Consider the following 6987-nt stretch of genomic DNA (forward strand, 5'->3'; position numbering starts at 1 on the left):
TGAGTTGAGCTCAGGGACTGTCGTTTAACTCTCGAGATCTGTGATCGAAGAAGGTCATGCCGAGATAAATTCTATGAACTTAACCTGGGATTGGAGAAATAAGTATATTGAATACTTAAAGAGCGGAAAGCTCCCATCGGACCCTAAAGATTCAAGGGCCCTCCGAACCAAAGTTGCTCGATTCACGCTAGCTTCATATGGAACGCTATACCAAAGGACCTTCGATGGACTATTGGCAGTATGCTTAGGCCCAAGAGATACCGATTACATCCTACGTGAGGTGCACGAGGGCACTTGTGGGAATCACTCCGGTGCCGATTCATTAGTCTGAAAATAATCAGGGCAGGGTATTATTGGATCGATATGGCAAAGATGCAAAGGAGTTCGTTCGAAAATGTGACAAATGTCAAAGGTTTGCACCAATTATCCATCAACCCGGAGAGCAACTTCACTCATTCCTATCCCCATGGCCATTCATAAAATGGGGGATGGATATCGTCGGCCCTCTGCCATCGACCAAGGTAAAGCTAAATTCATTTTATTTATGACTGACTATTTCTCTAAATGGGTTGAAGCACGGGCGTTCAAGAAAGTAAGAGAGAAAGAGGTTATAGACTTTATCTGGAATCATATCGTGTGTCGATTCGGGATACCCGCTGAAATAGTGTGTGACAATGGGAAACAATTTGTCGGCAGCAAAGTGACGAAATTCTTCGAAGACCACAAAATAAGAAGGATATTATCAACACCATATTACCCTAGTGGGAACGTACAGGCTGAATCAACGAACAAAACTATCATTCAAAACCTAAAGAAGAGGCTGAACGACACTAAAGGAAAATGGAGAGAAGTCCTACCTAAAGTCCTTTAGGCATATCGAACAACATCAAAATCTAGTACGGGAGCAACCCCGTTCTCCTTAGTATATGGCTCTGAAGCCTTGATACCAGTCGAAATCGGTGAACCCAGTGACAGATTTCGATATACAACAGAAAAATCAAATAACGAGGCTATGAACACTAGCTTCGAATTATCGGACGAAAAACCAGAAGCTGCTCTCGTCCAATTGGCCGCCCAAAAGCAACGAATCGAAAGATATTATAATCGAAGAACCAAGCTCCGCCATAAGCCCGGGGACTTAGTGCTAAGGAAAGTCACCCTCAATACCCGAAATCCAAACGAAGGAAAACTAGGACCGAACTGGGAAGGAACATATCAGGTTCTCGAAAACATTGAAAAGGGATCATACAAGCTCGGCATTATAAACAGCAAACAACTATCAAGCAATTAGAATGTATCGCATCTAAAACGATACTACTGCTAAGGTACGACCCTCCCATATTCATTTACATTTCAAAACTAACCCTTGCAGAAGTCCGGCCAGGAGCTAAGATGGATCCTTTAATACGAAGCCTTAGTTCTGAAAGCACGCGTTGCACTCTTTTTTCCTTAGACCGGTTTTATCCCAAATGGGTTTTTCGGCAAGGTTTTTAATGAGGCAACCAATGATCGTGTTATACTTGGAAACAATACGACAGTATCCGGGGATTCTTTACAATCAACCTCGAATACTGGAGAGGCATTAGGCCCTCAAATTAAGTTCTGATGCAAGAAAGTTATTTCGCGAGTTCTGATGCAAGAAAGTTATTTCGCAGCAATGGGGTTCCAGTAGGAAAAGTTATAAGAGCCAAATGGTCAAAACGAACCATGCTCATGTAGTTGGCCCGAGCCCTGACGCAAAACATAAACGCATGTATAATGACTTGCAAAGAAAGTTCTCCTCTTTACCAATATCTTATATCCAAGAAAAATTCCTCTATTTTGAGATTTATTATGCAAATAGAATTAAGATAAATCTCCTAGTTTGAGCAAGCACTCACTCGACCATTATGCATACGGGCTATATTATTTCGAGTTCGAATCATTCACTCGACTACTAAGCCTACGAGCTACTTTTATTTTGAGTTCAAGCAAGCACTCACTCGACCATTACGCCTACGGGCTACATTATTTTGAGTTCGAATCATTCACTCGACCACTACGCCTACGGGCTACTTTTATTTCAAGTTCGAGCAAGTACTCACTCGACCATTAAGCCTACGAGCTACTTTTATTTTGAGTTCGAATCATTCACTCGACTACTAAGCCTACGGACTACTTTTATTTCGATTTCGAGCAAGCACTCGACTACTAAGCCTACGGGCTACTTTTATTTCTAGTTCGAGCAAGCACTCACTCGACCATTATGCCTACGGGCTACATTATTTCGAGTTCGAATCATTCACTCGACTACTAAGCCTACGGGCTACTTTTATTTCGAGTTCAAATCATTCACTCGACTACTAAGCCTACGGGCTACTTTTATTTCGAGTTCGAGCAAGCACTCACTCAACCATTACGCCTACGGGCTACATTATTTCGAGTTCGAATCATTCACTCGACTACTAAGTCTACGGGCTACTTTTATTTTGAGTTCGAGCAAGCACTCACTTAACCATTACACCCAAGGGCTATATTTCTTTGAGCTCGAATCACCGACTCAACTAATAAGCCTAAGGGCTATACCACTTCAAGTTTGAGTAAGCATATGTTCAGAAAATCACTCAACTCGACCACTAAGCATACGGGCTACCTTATTTCAAGTTTCAAGTTGCTTATCCTTGTAAAAATATTCATAAGGCGTGGATAAAGTCTTCACAAGACAGGAAGCAAAACAGGAGCAAGTTGGCAAAAAAGGGGATATTTTTATATACAAAATTGTTTACATGATTGATTACAACGTAAAAATTAAGGACTAAGCTTCCTGGTCATCCCTAGGAGCGGTCTCTTCTCTATCGGGCTCCCTCATGTTCTCGGAACCGCTCTTACTCCCATCATCATCATCATTGTCATCATCATCGTCATTGAAAACCAAGGCTTCAGCATCGGCTTCGAGTTCTTTGGACCTTTTTATCTCTTCAGCGAGGTCAAAACCTCGAGCATGGATCTCCTCGAGGGTCTCCCTCCGAGATCAGCACTTAGCAAGTTCAGTGACCCTATGTGCTCGAGTATCGGCCGTCTCGGCTGCCTCTCTTGCTTGGACTTGGGCAGCTTCAGCATCGGCCCGATAAACGGCCACGAGTGCATCCGCATCGGCCTTTGCCTTTTCGGCGTCAGATTCGGCCTTGGCTAGTACAGAGGCCAACCGAGCCTCGAGCTCCTCTATCCTTCCTACTTGGACCGAGCTTTTCTCCTTCATTTTTTGAAGTTGGTTTTCGGCCGATGACAATTGGGCTCGAGCAGTTTCTTTCTCTGCAGCAAAGCGGTCCATTCCTTCTTTCTACTTCAAAAACTCCGCTTTTATCACATCGACTTCTTCACGGAGTTTTTCGATTATCTCGATTTTCTGCTGCAGCTGTGAGACCAAAATATTAGCCATCGTTCCGGTATCAAGCCCATAGGCTTTTAAAAGCATTATTACCTGCTCGGAGAAATCGATCTGATCTTGGTGAGCCCTGGCCAACTCAGCTTAGAGGTCTTTTATTTCCTCTCTCCTTTGGCCCAAAAGGAGCTTTAAAGAGTTCCTCTCCTCCGTAACCCATTGAAGCTCGGCCTCATATCGACGCAGCTCGATTCGGGACCAAGAACATAATTCTCGATGAACTACCGCGGCCTGCAAAAAAAGAAGAAATGAAGTCAGAAAAAAAAAGCAAACTTAAAGGTAACGCCATATGATTTAAGGCCTACCTGATTGAAAGCCTGCTGCACTCCGTGAAAAAGATTCGATGCATCACTTATACCGGCAGTGTCTTCGACGCCGATGAACAGGTCACGGAAAGGATCCCCTCTATCATGAGGCCTATCTAATTCGAGGGCCCCCAAAGCTTGGGCTTCCCGAATCGCCCCTATGGAAAAATCAGGGAAGGTGGGCGAGCCTTCTATTGCTACTGCCCCGAATGAGTCATCTGGGGCATTCTCTTCGGTTCGAAAAGATTCGGGAAGAGCCCCTTCAGACATATCCCCCATCTATCGGCTTTGATGGGAAACATCTTCAATCTCTAGCAACTCGGGGACTCCGCCCGAATCTCTCTCCGATATATCCTCAGTTCAAGGCGGAGCCTTATGAACCACCACTAATCCAGCTGCCTGTGGAACATCGGTGGTCTTCTTTGTTCGGGCCGCCAGAGCAGACCCATCATTCACTTCTTCTTCTTCTTCTTCTTTTTCATCCCTCAGACGCAGAACTGATTCTACGGTCAAAGAAATGGCATTCTTGTTCGGCTTACGAGCTGACCTCTTCTTCGATTTTTGATCTTCGAGGACGGGGCCTCTTTTCCTCTTATTATCTTTCACCGGCTTTGGGACAGAGGTCAAAGCCTCTTTCTTGACAGACGAGGGCCTCAAAACCGCATCCTTGCCCACACCTGCATACGAAAAATCTTACTGAAGTATGTGAAAAGCATCTTATTCGAATTACCAAAAGATACGAGAGAAGTGCTCACTGTGATTTTTGGCCTCCCATCGGCCCTTTGACAAGTCGCGCCATGAGCGCTCGGCATATGAGGAGGTCGAAACCAGATCACGTACCTAATTCTTGAGATCGGGCACCGCGCCGGGCATCCAGGGAACCGCTACATTACAAAAGGGGAATATTGGTGAGAAAATAAATGAAAGAACAAAATAATAGGAGATAACAGCAGAATTAAACTTATGTTTCATGTTCCACTCCTCGGGAAAAGGCATCTTTTCGGTTGGGATCAGGTCCGAAGTCCTCACTCGAACGAATCGGCCCATCCAGCCTCGATACTTATCATCATCTACACTCGAGAACAAAGCCTTGGTAGCTCGACGTTAGAATTTTATTAACCCTCCTCGAAAAAGGCGAGGACAAAATAATCGGACAAGATGATCGAGGGTGAAAGGCGTCCCCTCGATTATACTCACAAAATATCATATCAAAATAACGATTCACCAAAAGGAAGGATGTATTTGGCCTAGGGTTATTAAGTATTTATGGCAAAAATTTATGATAACAGGGTCGAGGGGACCTAGCATGAAAGGGTAAGCATACATGCTTAAAAACCCTCTTACATGAGTAGTAATATCCTCTTCAGGAGACGGCACTACCACCTCTTTGTTCTCCCAGTTACAATCTCTCTTTATCCGCTCGATGTGCTCCCGAGTTATCGAACAAATATATCTCGATACGGGCTCACATCGGCCAGGGACCGGTGAACCCTTATCAAGTTTGAAATCGGAGGTAAGAACACACGCCGCCAGAATGCACTCCTCAGGACAGGGATCCACCGGTGTTTTATCGGCGGCGGATTGGGAAGAAGAAGCTTTTTCTTTTTGGGGGACAGTTTTGGATGTCATCACCATTTTAGATTTAAAAAAGGTTACAAAGATTTGGTAATTCAGAAGAAGAATTTTGCAAAGACGAATCACAGATGTGCGAATAAAACTTAGAAAATACGAAAAAGAAATTGGGAAATTTGGAAGATTGAAGATGTAAAGTGATAAATGATAAAAGGAAGGGTTATTTATAAGTTTAAGCAATGACGGTTCAGTATCAGTGGTGGCCGACCACTGTCTGACATGCATTAAATATCTTGAAAGACTAAATCGACAGGACAGCTATCACGTGCGTCATGGTCGAGCCCAATGTAAACGTCAGCTTATAATCCGATCGAGCCATTGAAAAATCATATCGTTTCTCACCACATTCTTCCTGAGAAATGAGGGGACTATCTGTATACGGTCGAAATAAATTTCGGCCTTTGTACGATTGATCAAGTTCGAGACATAATCGATGGAACTAAGACTTCAAGATGGGTTCCAAAGATGGTACAAACAAGCTTCAGTCCGAGGGGCCGATCAATGTCGAGCTCAATATTATCAAGCTCGAACCCAAATCGAGCTATGATGCAAAGTAAAGTTGTCAAGCTTATGATCCAGAGAGGCAAAAGATTGTAATTGCCTAATTGGCCTGCATCTAGAGGCAAAAGATTTATGTATCTTAACCACTTTGCCCCACTAAGTGAACAAAATAGGCCTTCTTGCTAATACTAGAATAGAATTGTTTTCATTTATGCAGGGAAGCATGATTATTTAATTTAAAGGCTAAAACTGTGATCCTAACATGTATTTCAAGAAAAAACGAAATATATGTAATCAAGATGATCCATACTCAAGCAACAAAATAAAAAACTAAAAATAAATAATCGAGCAATATCCCGTTTTGTTGGTTGGTAGGATCGGAGGATTTAATCATTTTATAAAATCCAACATTGTTTTATACGTTGTTTGGTCTCTGTAATATGGCCATTAATTTGGCTTCTTCTCAAGTGTGAGTCAAATTTTCATGATATTTGCCATGACATAATATCCACTATAACAAAATTTATGGATCATGACATTTGCGATGACATAATAACCACTATTAGGCCAAAGATTTTTTGCTATAAATAGAGGAGTTTCTCCTCATTTGAAAACACACAAATTCAAGAGCTTTTCACTGTTGTCTTTCTTTCTCCTCCTTTATTTCTTTATAGAGTATTTTGTAAGAGAGTGAGTGTTGGGAAACACTTGTGTGAACCCTTTCTTTGGAGTGATCTTGTGAGGTTATTCTCTTGGAGTATTTGGGAGTAATTAGAGTATTTACTCTAATTTTGTACTCTTGTTGGTATAGTAAATTGCTCCTCTCCGCTTGTGAATGTAGGTCACCTTGACCGAACCACGTTAAATTTGTGTCTTCTTTGTATTCTTTAATTGCCGTTATTATCAACTTACATTGTCTTTGTTATTGTCATTATAACATTGTTTGGCTAAATTCCGCACTACCCGATTTACCGATCCTAACAAATTGGTATCAGAGCCAGATCTAACCGGGTTAGTTTAAATAACCAAAATGACTCTAACAAAGTCTTATGTTGAGAAATTTGACCGAAGTGCAAACTTCAGAATGTGGCAATTAAAGATGGAAGCTATCCTAATTCAGGATGGCTT

This window comes from Nicotiana tabacum, chromosome 15, assembly GCF_000715075.1.
Source record: "Nicotiana tabacum cultivar K326 chromosome 15, ASM71507v2, whole genome shotgun sequence".
Classification (NCBI taxonomy): Eukaryota; Viridiplantae; Streptophyta; class Magnoliopsida; order Solanales; family Solanaceae; genus Nicotiana; species Nicotiana tabacum.